General features: G+C 42.9%; 1 protein-coding gene across 5 annotated transcripts in view; it reads left to right on the forward strand.

The window, feature by feature from the left end:
• SHROOM3 (shroom family member 3) overlaps positions 1 to 15900 on the forward strand; it is a 144004-nt gene that overhangs the window by 61941 nt on the left and 66163 nt on the right. The window contains exon 2 of one of the 5 annotated variants that reach the window (XM_062624984.1): positions 10578 to 10718. The exons of the other annotated variants lie outside the window; for them this stretch is intronic. The gene's annotated coding sequence lies outside the window, so the exon portion shown is untranslated. The remainder of the gene's footprint in view (positions 1 to 10577; positions 10719 to 15900) is intronic. 5 annotated transcript variants of the gene reach the window in all.

Consider the following 15900-nt stretch of genomic DNA (forward strand, 5'->3'; position numbering starts at 1 on the left):
GACATCCCCTCACCAGCACGAAAGGCTGTTTCAAGCTATGCACACAGCTCTAGTGGCTTGATCACAGGAAGGAGGGTAGAATTTCATTGAAAGCTGATAGGTACATGGGGGGATGAAACTTTTCCTATTTCAGGTATTTATTATCCCTTGACAGCTGTCAGTTTGCAGTAGGTGATTTGCCTTTCTGTCAGCTCTCCGAGAACTAGGTGTATTTGCCTAAGCTTGTGGAAAAGGGTAAAAATTCTGCTTTCAAGTGCAGGTATCATTTAACCCTGATAAGAAGGCAGGTAAAGCATTTCTTCTACAGGATGGCTATGGAGAACAGGGGAGTAAAGTCTTTCTTGTCTTACCGAGATGGGAAAAAACAAGTCATTAAAATCTGATACCTACCTGCTTTTAATGAGAGAAACATTGTTCAAAGAAATAATCGCAGGCCTATCACCACCGAACCATTTTCAGGAGCCATTAGCCTTTCACCTCCTCATATGTTTTTCTTTTACTTTTGATATCATTCAGGGAAAATGGTAATGCTTTTGCAACAAGAGATTTGGCCTTTAACTTTAATCAGAAGCCTACTCGGTCATAACCATGCTCTTACGTCCTTCCCTTCCAGTAAATGACCTGCAGAAGAACTAAGGGAGTAAGGTGTAGAAAACAACACTTAAAATCAAGCACTTGGTGTCTTCAGTCATGCTTATTTCTTCAGTGAGTGGGTATTTTTATGGGTTCCACAACACTGCCTCCATCCTTAGTTTCTTCTTCCTCCCCAGGAACTCTTTTTTAGCAGCTGGGGACCATGGACTCTTAGTTGCCAGCTTGAGCTACAGGCATGAGGTTGTCAATACATCTGGCCTAGGTGGAAAAAACGAAGAACAAGAGCAAGCTATGAAGGATGTTACGAGCTGCACTGAGTAGACAGAACATCTTACTTAATTTAACTGTACCTTAGCATCAAGTTCTACCTTTCTTTGGTATCTTTGGTTTGCTGTATTCTCTACTTGAAAGTGGTCATAATGTAGAATAAAGATCCCTCATCCATGCATAGATGCTCCCACACTCCCCCAGATGTAATGAAAAGAAATGAGGTTGGGTTGGTTTATTTTTGGGCAGTGGGATCAGTAAAGGAAAGTTGTTGTTGACTGGGCACTATTAAGGTTCAATCTCATTTTCTCTTCAGTGTTTATTACAGGGTTTTGTGCTTGGCACCATTCTGAAGAACATTTTAAAATAAAACCAGAAATGCAGACTAGGTTCTTTACTGAGGCAGGGTGCGCTTGCCATTTATGTGATGTACAGTTCTTCCTTCAAAGCCGCAGCTTCTGACCCAGGAGATTTGTGAAGCTGTCTGCTTTTCAAGTTTCTACCTCTCATGGTTCAAAGCCTATAAGACAAAATTCTGCATGTACTAATTGTGACAAGTCAATGGCTTTTAGCCTGCTCATGTGATTTTGGGAGCCTATTTATGCTTTTACGCAGTTGGAGCATGATGCCTCAGCATAATGCAAGGGCAGAGGTTTTTCCTTCCTGTAAAGATCCCTTGCTCCTGTGCCACGTTACCTGTAAAGATCTCTTGGTGCCATGTTACCCCTGAAAATCCAGCCCACAGGATCAAGAGAACACTCCTCCATCTCAGTTTTGGGAGAGGCTGCTCCATCAGAAATCCATCTTTTCATAATAGTACAGCAACATGTATCATTGTGTTATAATACTTTCTTTGGAATGGGATGCGTGTGTGTGTGTATGTGAGAGAGAATAAAAATGCATCATTTCCTTTGGCATTGTGTCATTGCAGTCTTCTGCCCTGAAAAGTACTGAAGTTTTGAGAGTGGAGAGGAGAAATGTCTGCAGAAGAGTAACTGTCTACTGAAGGCCCTGCTGAAGGGGGAGTTCTAACTCATTGTCAGCTTATCTTTCTTCACACCACAAGGAATTGACCACAAAAGTTATTAAACCTTGAGAAAATTGAAAGTTTCTGATCTGCTTAGTTCTAGGAACAGCTGCTGAGTGGTTCAAGGAAGAGGCTGTGGAAGTTGCCTGTTCCTTGCATCTGACCTCTTGAGAAATGTTTCCCAATTCCTGGCTTCATAAGGTATCATGTAATACTGAACTATCCTACTGATTCACCCAGTTGGAGTTTTTGCTTCAGCCAGTGACTGGAAGAGGAGGCTCAGAAAACAGCACCTTTAACACACCTAGCTGGACAAAACCCTTGTGACAGGAAAGGTCATGGTGATTCCACATGAAGGCTGGTCAGAACTTCCAAGTCTTTCCTAGCTGATCCAGCTGGAGATGCTGGGGGCAATGATGATCACCAGGTCTGCGTTAGTCTTTTTCTAGCAGCCTGGTTCCATCCAAGAGTTCACCCACCATCTGTAGTTAAACACAGACACTGTACCTCAAGCTTAGGATGAGAAGATGATCTGTCTGTATCCTCTGCCTGTATTTCTGCCCAGGAGTCCATTTCCCTCTATAAAATTCATCTACTGTTGTTGCTGTACCTATAGCACAGCAGGTCTCTAGAATTCTTAATGATCCTGAATATTTTCTGCCAAAGCCTCAACATGTAGCATGAGATGGTCTTTGATGCTGATTTGTTTTCCCCTGCATGTGTTTAATTCTGACTGTGATCAGTTTTAATTCCAACCCAGTTTTATTTCAAAGGTTATCCATCAGCAGTACATGAGGAAAGTTTCTTTGCTACAGACAAGCAAGTGAAAAAGAATGTGAATCATAAATGAGACAAAATACATAGGCATTTATTTCAGTGCTGCTTGTCCATATTTGGTTTCTTTTTCTTCCTTTTATCTCTCAATATCAAAAAGCAAAAAAATGCTGAGAATGTCACATCCTGTTGAAGTTATACTGACAGAATATTCAGAGCAATCCACGGCAACAGCTGTATTGCCCATAGATCTTCAAGCAGAAAATTGTACATCATCTTAGACAATGATGGCATTACAGACCGACACAAAGTTCATGGTGGGAATCATCACTCAAGTCCCCTCGTTTGTGTGCACAAGAACCATGCTTATAATATTGCTGTGACATAGCACTTTGCATCTAATTTAAGCAATACTGGGGCTTTTGTTTGTCTTACAAGGTCTAACCTAAAGACAAAGAACGTAGTCCAGCCTGAAGTTTATGAGACGTTACCAGACATTTATGTTCACACATACACACTCTGTCGGAGGAATTTATGGCCATTACGATGTTCTCTAATGAGTACAAAATGAGAGCATTACATATTCACTGAATTAGTTTGACAGATTTTCATTTAAATATAAAAAGACTTCTAGTCTTTAGAGAACAAAAGAAGGGCTTTGTTTCCAGTGCAGTTTTTGAATCTGCTTTGCTGGAGCAGGACGTTGGGGGTGACAACGGGAGGGAGATGTTTTAGTGTGAATAATTCTCATCTTTTGATTTCATGTTGCCATTTCTTTGCTGCTTTTCCAGTTCCTCTGGAGCACCTTGGGGAGAGCTGCATGACGTCACGCTTTCAGTTGCAGCCAGGGAAGTCCAAATGAGAACTTGTCTTTTCCAAAGTGTGAAGGATGATTTGAGATTTGAGGGGATTGTGGGAATTCCGAGAATATTAGATTGCTGCTGTGAGCCAGAGTGAGCTTTAGTCTCCAAACCTATTAGTTCACTCTGTCTCACTGTTGGTCTAGTTCTTTGGCCTAACATTTTTAATAAATGTTGGGAACTGGAATGATAAGCTTGCTTACAGATATATGATGCCATTTTAACAGCTCCATGCATTAGAAAGACTTCCAGCGTAGAATATGAGCCTTGAAACACAGCAGACAAGTAATGCGGGGGCTTGATCTTGATGCTGGGACTCCACTTGATGTGTGAGCTTATTCATTTGTGCTCTTTAGTTGAAAATGTTTTCTCAAATACCTGCTTTTGAAGATTGCCTGTGATTCCATGTCTCATAGGATGAAGTGTGAGAGAGCACCATACTCTAGCATCCTGCAGTGAGCAGTGTGTTGGTGAGGGTCCTGGAGCTCATAAAATCTTTTCTCATCTTTGCAGCTGTCCCCTGAGAGCATCAAAACCCAGGTGAAGTTGCTGTGGGCTCAAACCCATCACTATAACATATGATAGCCTGGATTCTTCTTGAGAGTTTCTGAAAGAACTAATACAAATACAGCTATGTCAGTAGCTGTACAGCTCACCTGCTGTAAGCTTAGTGGTGTGGAGTGGTCTTTATCCACGGATGAAGTGTGGATATTCATGAATATTATGTGCAGTGTCTTTATCTGTGCATATAGGCATCTCCTAGGCAGGATCAGACAACATGTTGGTGAATAAATGCCACTGTCTGAACGTGGGTTAGTGACCCACGCTTGGAGTCACCCACATGCCGTAGGAGAAGGAAACATTAGAGAGAATGTGCTGCAAAAGCAGCTGCTATCCATGTGGAGAAAGATTGACATTTCAGCAGGAATTGCATTTTGAACCTGTTTTGGAAGGGTGTATTTTGTTCATCAGCACTCTGAACACTCAGCAGCCATGGGTCCCTACCTTTTTTTTTTTTTTTTTCCTCTGGACTTAGCAAAGAAATTATCTCATCCTTATGTTGTGGACTTACAGATTTCCCTTTTGTATCTCACTTACACGCAGGCATGATACCATGAAAAGATGCAAACAGCTACTCACCCCCCATCCGCAGCTTTCTAACTTTTATGGTATTTCCTTAATAGGACAGTTTTGGAAGTCCAAATTTTTCAAAGAGGGGGAAAGCCCCTTCCATCATTTGGCCCTGCAGACTTCTGCAGGCTGAGTGAGCAGTTCTGGCTGGCAAAACCTGCTCAAGGAAATGTCTGTTCACATTTCAGGGGCACAGGAGTTGCACAGTAGCATCTTTAAGCCTCCTCCTTAGTGTGATTGCATTCTTTATGATATTTTCCTGTAAGCATCCATAGGACCCTGTGGGAAAGAAGCACTACGGGTTCTACCCTAGCAGTTGTCTCCTGCAAAGGAGATGCATTTGGGCTAGAGGGAAAATAACATGGTGCATATATGCAAATATGAGTGAGAGCAACTTGGGACAGAGAGCAAGCCACAAGGTACGTAGTTCACAAAACTGTGTCTCTGGAAACCTCATCTCATTTGAGGTTGATGTAGGCTTAGAGTAAATCTTCTCTTTTTATGGTGCCACTTTTCTGTGTGTGGGCAGATTTGTTCATGGAATTATTTCACTAAAGAGGTGAGCCTAGCCTCAGGAAATGGCACAGTTCCTTGCCTGTTATTAGCAAATACATAAAGTGTGATCCTAGGTACCATCTCTTCGTTGTCTGGAGGGGAGCTGAAGGAATATGTCCTTGCTCCTCAAGCTGTCAGTCTATGTCAGATACTGCAGTGGCTGTTGGTGGCAATACAGTGTCATTGGTTAGAGATCTTTTTCACCTTAATAACTTTAACCACACGGAACAAGACAAATTTTGCTATACGATCAGCTCTCCAGAGCACCAGCCACGCTAACACTTGTCACAGGCCCCCTGTGTGCTCACCCCAGGTAGTGGCACCTTAAGGCATGTTCTCCATTTGCACTTATCTCCGTAGAAGAGCCCAGGTGGTGAATAGCAGGTTTTGCAATAGCTTGGATGTTATCATGGGACACCTTCAGATAACAGTACCTCCTTTCCCAAGTCTCTTATTGGTTTTATTTCTTCCCAACACAGCAACTAGTTAATCTTAAACAATCTCAGGCTGGGCCTGGCCCTGAAAAATGTCTTAACTGAATTTGCATAACAGAGACCATCTAAAATACAAAACATTTTGAAGGTTAATAGTATTTTAGCAACATATGAATGAACCTTTCTAAAAAAAAGGTGTTCCTTTTAACCTAGTGCTTTGTCTCTGGTGTTATTAACAAAGGGCGCTCCAGAGTACACAGAACTGGCTCCTTTCAGTTATGTACCTGGCCAATCGTACACCCTGGAGACTGATTCTTGTTTCAGTCTTGCATTTTTTAGGATTTTTTTGTAATATCATCTTGCATCAGCAAGTTCTGTTTCTCAGAAACTTGGCCATCAGAGAAAAAGAGGTGTTTTTTTTTCATTTTAGTTGTAGGATTTTTCTGTGGAAAGGTTAACAATATCCATACCAGCCTGCTCTGTACCTTTTCTTGTGCCTTTTCCACATCTCTTCTATCTGCAGTCTTTCGTCCTTCAGTTATTCACCTTTTTGTACTGTATATGCTCTATTGGCATCACTTCAGCTGTGATTCTTATTCCTGAATTGGTTGGGAGATGCAGCTTTTCCAGTGATTCCTAAAGGAATACTTGCTTAATTTTGTTTCTGTTTTTCAGAGGCTACATGTTGGCCTGGTCATCTCTTTATGATAAGCACTAAGCATAACAATTTCCAGGGACATTTCTGTACTTCTTAAAAGTCAAATTCAGGTGTCCCCCAAAGACCCACATGTGCATCCAGCATATCCAAACCAAAACTCCTTGGATTATGTTAGATTTGGATTGCTTTAGGCTTCGATTACACATCTCAGGTCTGCCATCTAGTACAACAGGTTAGTGCCCTCAAAATGTCTAAAGCATCTAGTTGATTCATAACAAGGCATTTGTCCCCCTTGCCTTGTCCTTCCTGGAGATTGCCAGGTTGGCTGCTAAAGTCAGGTAAGAACTGACCTTTCCCTTGACTTTGCTGTGCTGCAAGCACAGTACTTTAGCGATCCAAGTGCTTTCATTCCGTGTTGTTTAACTCTTATCTTCTTTTCCTGGCACAGGCCTTTTTACAATGATCTAACAAAAAGGTGTTTGGGCTTAATGATGAATTAGTGCTATTGGAATTTGAATTTCAAATTATTCCTGTCAGAGAGGCTGTACTTCTGGAAGAGGATCAGAGGCTGCTTCTTCTAGTAAAGCAGACAAAGCAGGAAATGATCAGCCAGCCCTTAATAAAATCATAACTAAACATTTATTTTGAGCCACAGTGGAAGAGACCCAGACTCATAAATCAACCTATTAAGCCTTCAGACATGAGTTTTTGGAACCTCCTAGGCATTTATTTTTTCTGATGCTGATAAGAAGTCTTTTAAGGTGCGAGCTCTGTGATATCATTAAGGACAAGAGTGAGTAATGTTGCTCCAGGCCTTGAATGGAGGCAGTGATTGACCATACCCCTCCATACCAGCAACTTCAGCTCTGAATATTTATTACACATAAGCACAAACTGAAGTGAGGTACCAGTTCATCAGGAAGCAGATAGAGCCATGTGCAGAATAAGTACCATTCCCCGAACTGTTTTAAGGAGGTACATTGAAAAAAACAAACCCTGCCAGAGCCAAATGAATTATTTCAGAGCAAACAAATGCACTCAGTGAATGTATCCCTTGCCCCCATTCTTTAACAACATCGAAGCAGATGCTGATACTTCCTAAAATTATATATTTTTAAAGAGATCTTGATGGATACTCTGGACTAACCTTTTCCAGACCATAACTAGTTTCCAGGGACAGTTGGCAGAGCAGATACAGCCAGAAGTGTTGTCTGTGGTGCGTGTCCCAGGAGCTCAGCTTTGGCTGTGAAGTAGGACACACCCTCTTAGATCTTTGTGTGCCACTTCTTCAGCTTCTTGGAGAGACATGGGGACCATGACTTTGTCCTATTTTGCTTCCTGGATTACTAGTTAGGTGTGTAAGAAGATGTCAGGAAGTGGCCTTGCAGAGAGCAATCCCTTTAGAAAAGGTTTTCAAGGGTTGGATCACTGTCTAGCACTACTCCTGTGGATAGGACCAAAGTCCGGATAGACTTTGAAGGTTAAGCATAGCCCAAGTGAGTGGGGAAAGCATCTATTGTCTTTTTGCAGTTCAGTTCTGCACCGTGGAGGATAGGAGGCTTTTTGGTGTGTCCGAAATTGAGCCCTTCCGTAAGACCTGTGTGCAGTCTTAGTACAGGGGCTTATTTTGTGCTCTGCAGAGACAGCAAGCCTTCAGGTGAAGGTTTACAGGCAAAGAAAAATACAAATTGTCTGCACTTAACATCATTTAAATATAGGAGTCAGGCAGCTAGTGTTATTTTTCACTGTTTACCAGCTCTAATTCCCTTGGAAGCTTAAGGAAAGAATAATTAACCATCTTTTTGGTTATATACCAAAAAGATATATACCTCTTTCCTCATATAGAACATTAAAATAAGGGCCTGTAGTTACATTGTATAAAGTCTGATTAGTAGGTGTACAATTTCGGACTCCTGTTGAGTTGCTATAATGATGGGTAACTGGTTCCTCTTGCACAATTTTGTGCAACTTGGTGTTTTGTTTTGTGCAGGTGCTGGCTAGAAGCAAAGAAACAATGCACAGGCAGCTTAGCAATGCAAAGGTATGCCACTGGGCCCATTTGGGCCCATTTGGGATGAGCACTACAAACTTCGCTTGCACTTCCGCCATCTCTGAAATTATGAGTAATAGAGCACCCCAGGTACCTGTAGCTCTCCATAAGTGTTACAAGCTATAGGATTTACCAAGTGAAGCTTACACTGTCTGCAGTCTGCTCCTTGCCATCCCAGCAGACTTTCAGCCTACTGGGATGGCAGGGATAGTGGCTGAAAGTTACTCAGCCATTACTCAGGATCTCTGCTGAAAATCACTTTTAAACTTATAATTCTGGCATTTCCCGACCCCTGAGGATTCTGCATCTATGAATCTATGATTCTGTCATTCTGCAGTGCTTCAGCTCTCTCTGGGATTCACCAGAAATTAAGAACACACTACAAGGCATAGGAGGTAAAGCAGCTTTGCCACAGGGGTGAAGCTAGGGAAATGCAGCTTTGTACCTTCCCTTACATCTACCTTTGTTTGTTTGAAGTTGAAGATAAATCATAAGCCACAGGGCTGGAAGCCATTTTACAGCTCATGGCGTAGGAATGGGTGGGTGTGGGTGCAGGCATTGCTTCAGAGTAAACCAGAAGTAAGCAGGTTTATTTTGCACGCTTGTTTAAGGGAACTGTGCTGGGAAAGGAGATGTGAGGAACAGCACAGAGTTTGGTTTTGCTCTGCAAATTGTCCATGTGTCTTTTGGGGTATTTTGTTTGTAACATGGTTTACACAGATAAAGCAGAGCTAGTCACTAAAAGCAAGTTGCAGGTAAGATTTGTATGTTGATGGAAGTAGTGAAGCAAGGGCCTCTTCGCCCACATGTACTGTTTAAGGAGGCAGGAAGTTTAAGGAGTAAGTGCTGGAGTGACCCTGTGAGTTGCTGTGAACAGGACAGGACAGCCTGAGCAGCTAATGGATGTGTAACACTGAGTTGGAACAGCTCTTGTAAACAGGTTTTCCCCTAATACACTTATTTCTCCCAGCCTCTCCTAATGGTGTTTCTTTGTCTTTTCATCCCCTGTGATTCAACGCCAAACAAGGGCATTCCTACACAGCACATCCAGCCTGCAATGTGTGGGGGCCACCAGGAAACCACCAGCAGTTCTTCCCAAGGGCTTTTGCCTCACTGAGAAGGACAAACAACTAGAGGAAAAGAAAGCTAAACCAAAGGGATGGACTGGCAAATGTGGAAAAGTCACAATGGACAAAGAGGCTGTGAAAATACCAGCATGTCTGTCTCAGCAGTTGCCAGTGCTAAGGCCTCTTCTCCTCCTTCTGCAGGTGTACATGGGCTGCTCTTATGACTGCAGTGGGAATAATCAGACAGTAAGGATTACTCATGCAAGTAGAAGCTTGCAGGCCTGAAGTGCCAAGTGTTGCTCACACTCACCCTTGTTTTTTCCAGCACTGACTATGCTCTGGGAGATGTGCACAGGAGTATTTTCCAGGGACCTGAGCTTTTTAGCAGCAGTTGCAAGGTTAATTTGATCTCTCTTACGACCTTCTGACCCACAACATGCTATGGGGTGAAAGGTGCTTTGTTCTCCTTCCAGTTTTGTCTGAGCCTCTGAGGAATGGACAGCCTGGGGAGGTAATGTGCTGTCCAGGCAAGGCAGAAAAGTCCTGCAATGTCAGCTTTGCTTGACGTTCATGACTGATCCTGAATTTCTGTCTTAGCAGATGGTCAGGTGAAGCAGCTCCTTTGCGATATCCTATATCTTTGTTTTATGAATGGCTTAGTCAACTTCGTGACTGGTTCCTACCTAGTGGATACTTTGGATCAGGTCTAGCCCTGCAATGCTTTGTTGAAAAGAAGTGGCTGAAATGAGGGGATTAAGACAAAGCACTTTTCAGATAACCAGACATGCATGTGAGCTGTGGGCAGTGAGATGTGCTGGATACAGCACTGGCCTCTGACTCAGGATACTGGCTTCTAATCATTGCTAGTTGTTACCTACATGGTTGTACCTGATAAGAGCTCTGCTTCTGGGTTAGGAACCAACAGCGCTTGCTGCCATAAAAGCAGAGCAAAAGGCAGAGTCAGGCCTTCAGGCAGCAGAAATCCCCTCATACACCTTGTGGTATCAGGTGCTCCCTGTGGTATCAGGTTCTCCTCATACCATTGCAGCTCTGCAGCCTTCAGGGCTGACCCAGCAGGCCACATTCATATGGGACAGAAATGTATTGCCTGTGAAGTTATAGCCTGGAGTTAGTTGGCTCAACTATATTTATTTTATTAGGTGCATTTGGTGTGAACTGTTTGTGTTTGAGAAGCACCAAGTGGCTGCGCTGAGAGCTGCTTTGGAAGAGGCCACTACAGTATGGAGCTGCTCAAGAGACTTGTGAAACAGATGAGCTTAGCGAGTGCTTTCCACCCACCTGTAAGACTCTTCTTGTTTCTGTTTCATGATAAGAAGCAAATGTGATGTTTGACTATTTTTGTGATGATTGCACTTTCCATGTCATTTCCAAAGAACTAATTCACAAACATATGCAGAGATTATCTCAGCCTTGCAAGTCATCTCCAGGGTGGCACTGGGTTTGTGCTTTACCTTTTCTAAAAGAAAAGACTTAAGCATTTTTTGATAGTTAAGGTGTACATAAAGAAGATCTTAATTTAATTTCAAAGCCATTAAAATATTTTCTGTCATGAGCAGACATCTTTCATCTGACTTACCCCTCTGTGTGTGGAGAATTAGGAGAGTTTGTAACAAATGGCTTCTTTAAAGAATGAATAAGGGTTCATAGTTACAATAAGCTGCCTAAGAACTCCGAATGATCTTATCTGTTTAATGAAAATGACTGTAGTGTCAGTATTATGCCAGCTCTGAGTTCATGCTGTCACATTTCAGATTCTTTACTCACATTTGCTGTTAGAGCTAGTGTTCAAAGATGGATTCAACAAGGATAAAATTTACCTTGTGAGAAGATTTTTATTTTTCAGTTCGTGGCCATTTCAGCTTCCCTCCTGGGAAATGATGAGTGCAGTATAATAGCTGCTGGGATTGCTTGCTGGCTGAACAAAGCACTCTTCATTCATGCTGGAGGGAAATGCTTCATGGCTGTGCTTCTGTAAGACAGGAATGAGTAAAGTTTGTAAGAGTAATCCAGGAGAAGCATTCACTGATTGCCTTCAGGAGAATTTCACTGTGATGGTGTGCAGCCGTGGAGCCCTTCCCTGTTCCCGAGTTCTGCCACTGGTTCTAGTGATTCCTCCTTCTCCTTAAGCAGATAACAACACCTGCTAGTCCCTTCTTCTGGAGCAATAGAGAGGGATGGGGTAGAGGCTGGAAAGAGGATCCTTGGGAATTGTCCACACATCTTACGCCCATGCCTCAAAAAAAAAACCCTAAAAGGCAATTACTTGACTGCTAGCCTGTGTGTTTCAAGGTTAAGCCAAGCAGGATTCCTGATGTCTCAGGGCCTAATCTCTAAGAGACATCCTATGGATTACTTGCCTTTATCACCAGACACATTGGTAGGTCCAGGGGTTGTTAGTGATGTTTGTTCCCTAAGAGTGAGGGCAGGATTTGTTCCTGAGGTTGCGGGACCAGCTTGCCTCTTTGCTAGATTGGAAGCACAACCTTTCCAACCAGTTTGTCAGCTCAATTATTTAGAAACCTGCTTGGTTTATGCTATAAAACCCAGCTCCTGCACTGAATGTGGATTGCCAGAGGGCACAGGAACAACGGAATGAGTTGCTTTAAATCTTTTGCATAAACTACAGCAAGCCTTAGAGATGTAAAAAGGAGGTTTCTCTCTAGCTGATAGGTTTATTCTCAGCTGCATTCCTGCGACCCCAGTGGAGGAAACAGGCTGAGCAAATGGGGCAGAATACAGCCCATGAAATGTGGTTAGAATAGTGAGAGCTCAGAGCAAAGGGCAAAACACATTCTGCATGGCTGGGGGATTAAAGTCAAACTGGCAAACAACAGGGGCTTTAACTGCCTGCAGGTCTTTCACCTGACTGTTTTTAAACCTGTTTGGACTCTAACAGAAATGAAGGTGAATTAGAGGGAGATTTTCTTTGAAACCTGGGCTCAAGAGACTTGAAGATGTTAATACTCACCTTGGGCTCAGACCCCCTAATTTTAGTGAGCTGCTCAAGGCCTGGAGACCATGAGGTTTTCCTTACTCACTTTACTCACAAGTATGCAGTTAAAGGCAAGCCCAAAATGCATGATTTACACTTCAGTCTGACTCTGATCTGTCCCAGAGTTTGGAGATTGCTCCACTCATCATTTCATTGCCTTTGTCACTTACAGGGGATGTTCACTGGGTTGCTCACGCAAAAGGGCAGGCTGCCTTCAATTGGGAGTCTAAACTGCAATGCAGAGTGCAGGCAAACCACTCCAGCAATGCGTTTCACAGGCAGTGCTGCCATGAAGGTGATCAGCAGATAGGAAGGCTTACCAAAATAAGCAGTTCCCAAGTGACTCAATCCTGTGCGCTGCCAAATATTCTGGTTTGATCCATCAAAGCTTTTGAGATCATGATCAGCTTTGAGAATGTGAGTAGGTGCACTGCAGTGACGTGGATTACCCCTGTGCTCGTGCGGGGACAGCACTCACAGCCTCGCAGGATCAAGCCTTGGATTGAGGGACCATGTGCTGAAGGAAGAGAGAGGTGGCACTCCTGTCACAGAGTAGCACCCTGGAATTTAGGGTAAAAGCACACTGGGCTTTTTAGTTTAATGCCAGTATGCCTCATGTCCTCAAACTCTGCAAGCCGACATCAACAAAGGAAGCTAAAACCTCTAACACCAGCTTCTCTCATTTGCTGACAGCAATGTCAGGCACAAACTTAAATTCTTTCTGGGTGTCAGGTGAGTCAAAGACTGTAGAGTGCCCCAGAAGGGGATTCTTGGGGATTTATGTTCCATCAACAAGACGAGTGATAATTAGAGCCTGAACATTTCTGCTAAGCTGGGAAACAAAAAAGGACCGTCTTAATTCCTTAAATTCCTCATGCCAGGCTGTAAAATATATCCCATTCATGCCTGTGTCTTGCTGCTTGTTCTCTCTGTGTCTCTTTCTTCAGCATTCAGCCACCTGTTTGTAACCAGTGTCCTGCAGGTTCTCAGGGCAGCTTTCTTCTCGGCTCTCTCTGCCCTTGGCGTTGTTGCTTTGACACTGAAGCCTTGTTGTCTGCCAGAGACAGTACATTAGAGCTCCCTGCCTTGCCCAGCTCCCATAACTTCATTCCTGGAAAGTTTCTGAGTTTCCTGGGTGATAAAACATGAGCAACATTTGCTCTGGCCTAGATCATTTCTGAAGGCATTCAGCCCTGTTTTGTTATGAAGGTTACTCAGGGTGGGTGGTGGGGCATGAGAATTCCCAGGGATAGCAATTCCTGAGAAGTGTCAGGAAGTCTCTGCCTGCACCTTTTACTCTACAGGATTGTTTTGATCAGGTTTTGAGTGGATGCTGAAAAACACATCTGAAAAGCTGGAGGAAAAGAGACACCCACAGAACAAATCAGCATGTTCCAGGATTGCCTGTGACTGCCTACCCTCAGCCCTCATCAAAGAGGGGGGGAAAAGGAGGAAAATTAAAAAATTCCAAGCCCCAGCTCTGTAGGTGTAGCAGCTATCAAACTATCACAGATCCCTACTATTATAGCTTGGGTTAGAATAACGTAATAGTGGAGTGTTTGTTAGGCTTGTAAAATCCTCCAGTTATCCTCTGGAGACCAAGCTAATGAATCAAGCAGGACTGTGTTTAAAACTGTTAAAAAACCCTATAAAATGACCCCAAAATACCCACCCAGTAAGTAACTGTGGAAAGTTGTGGGTTGACTGCATGAAATGTTTTGTTTTTTTTCTTTACTCCGCATTATTTATCTCTTTAAAATTAATACTGTATGCATGATGGGTAGCTCGTCAGAGGTGGCTTTACAGAGACTTATAGGGCAAGTTCACTAACAGTTCTCAAACAATTACTTTGGAGTCTGATTCTGTTCTCATTGATTCTGGAATAAATGGGAAATAATTGTGTGCACTGCATGTCTGTCTGCCTACGGAACAATACGACCTTGAATGTCTCATCTTTGTGTCACAGGTCACTCCAGGTACTCTCAGTCATTTTATCTGTTTTTAACTACATTTATTGTGCAGAAGGATCTTCTGCTGGCATTGATGTACTGGCTTCCATGGTGACATGCTGCATGTCTGCTCCCAGCCTGCTCATGGGAGCAGCATCACTTCCAGTAGAAATAAAAAAGCTTCAGTTTTGAACTTTGGAAATGTTCAGTCTCAGGTCCCATCTTTAAAGAAAATAAGAAGACCTCCTTAGCGGCTTAAATAAAATACTGGAACTGAACCAAAGCCCTAGTTTTGACAATCTTCAGACTTGGAGGAGGCTCTGAAACTTGCATTTTCACTTTTTTAGTCTTGTAAATATTATCTGTCTGTAACCAACAGTCTATCAGTGGTAACATGGGTGGGTCTGGCAGTCCCGAACCCACCAAACAAACCACACACAGCGGAGGGATCTCTTGTGACAGAGATCTGACCCCTCAACCCTTTTGGAAGTGGGGGAAATTTGGAGACTAAAATCCAAAATACTTCCATCCTGGGTGGCTTGCTAAAAGACCCGGAAGCCTGGGGTTTATGATGAGATGTTATGTCACACATTTCGTCACAGTTTATCTGCCCAGAGAGAAGAGGTAGGCCACCATGAGAGATGTTTCCAGACCGAACCTGGTAACTAATTAGCAGTCTCCACAGAACAGTGTGGTGTCATTTCCCAGGCCCACCTAGTCGGATGGCACTGGCTTTCTTCATGAGAATAATCACCATATGTGCTCAAAACAAAGCATTTACTTTTTGTTTGTAACTTCATTTCCTCTCAGAAACACATGAAAACTTTATAACAGGATCATTTAGAGCCAGATCTCATCATGTATGTTGACTTTGCCTTCCATGAACCTTTCCAGCACATTGGCAGCTCCTGCCATCGGGGCTGAAGGTCATTCTGCAGCATCTCTGCCATCAGGAAACAGGAAGGTTCAAGCTAATATTATGCCAAATTAACAGACAGGGTTTTAATGCAACATCATTTATGTATGAGTACTCACAAAAGGAATCCTTGTCCTGCTTCAAGGAAAGCTCTTGGGCTTGCACTTAGAGGCTAATACATATCACTGACAAGTGCTTTCCTGTGTTGTGTCTTGGAAGTGATGAATGCCAAGTTGCCTTCATTTTTCCCCAAACCTGCTTTAAACATAAAAAAAAAAAAACCAAAAAAAAAGAAGGGGCTGTAACAGGTAACTTCTCCTGTGTAAGTTTTGTCATAGTGGCAGTAAGGCAGACTGAAGACAGCCATCAAAGAAATCTTGGTAGCGGTTTTACACTGTGATATCCAATGAACTGGTGAAGAACTTACATGATGTGACACTGTGAAGCTTCACATTTCATTATTAAAGCTCTCCAAGAGGTGAAGGAGTTTGCAAAGCTCTCTCAGTATCACTGTTTTAAACAAAATGCATCACCCAAGTAGATAGCTCTGCAGGAGAAGGATTTATGTGAGGTTTGGTGCCAAAAGGCAACTCTGGTTCTGATCT

This window comes from Pezoporus occidentalis, unplaced genomic scaffold (genome assembly GCF_034315485.1).
Source record: "Pezoporus occidentalis ecotype Australia unplaced genomic scaffold, CSIRO_AGI_Poc_V1 ctg275, whole genome shotgun sequence".
Lineage (NCBI taxonomy): Eukaryota > Metazoa > Chordata > Aves > Psittaciformes > Psittacidae > Pezoporus > Pezoporus occidentalis.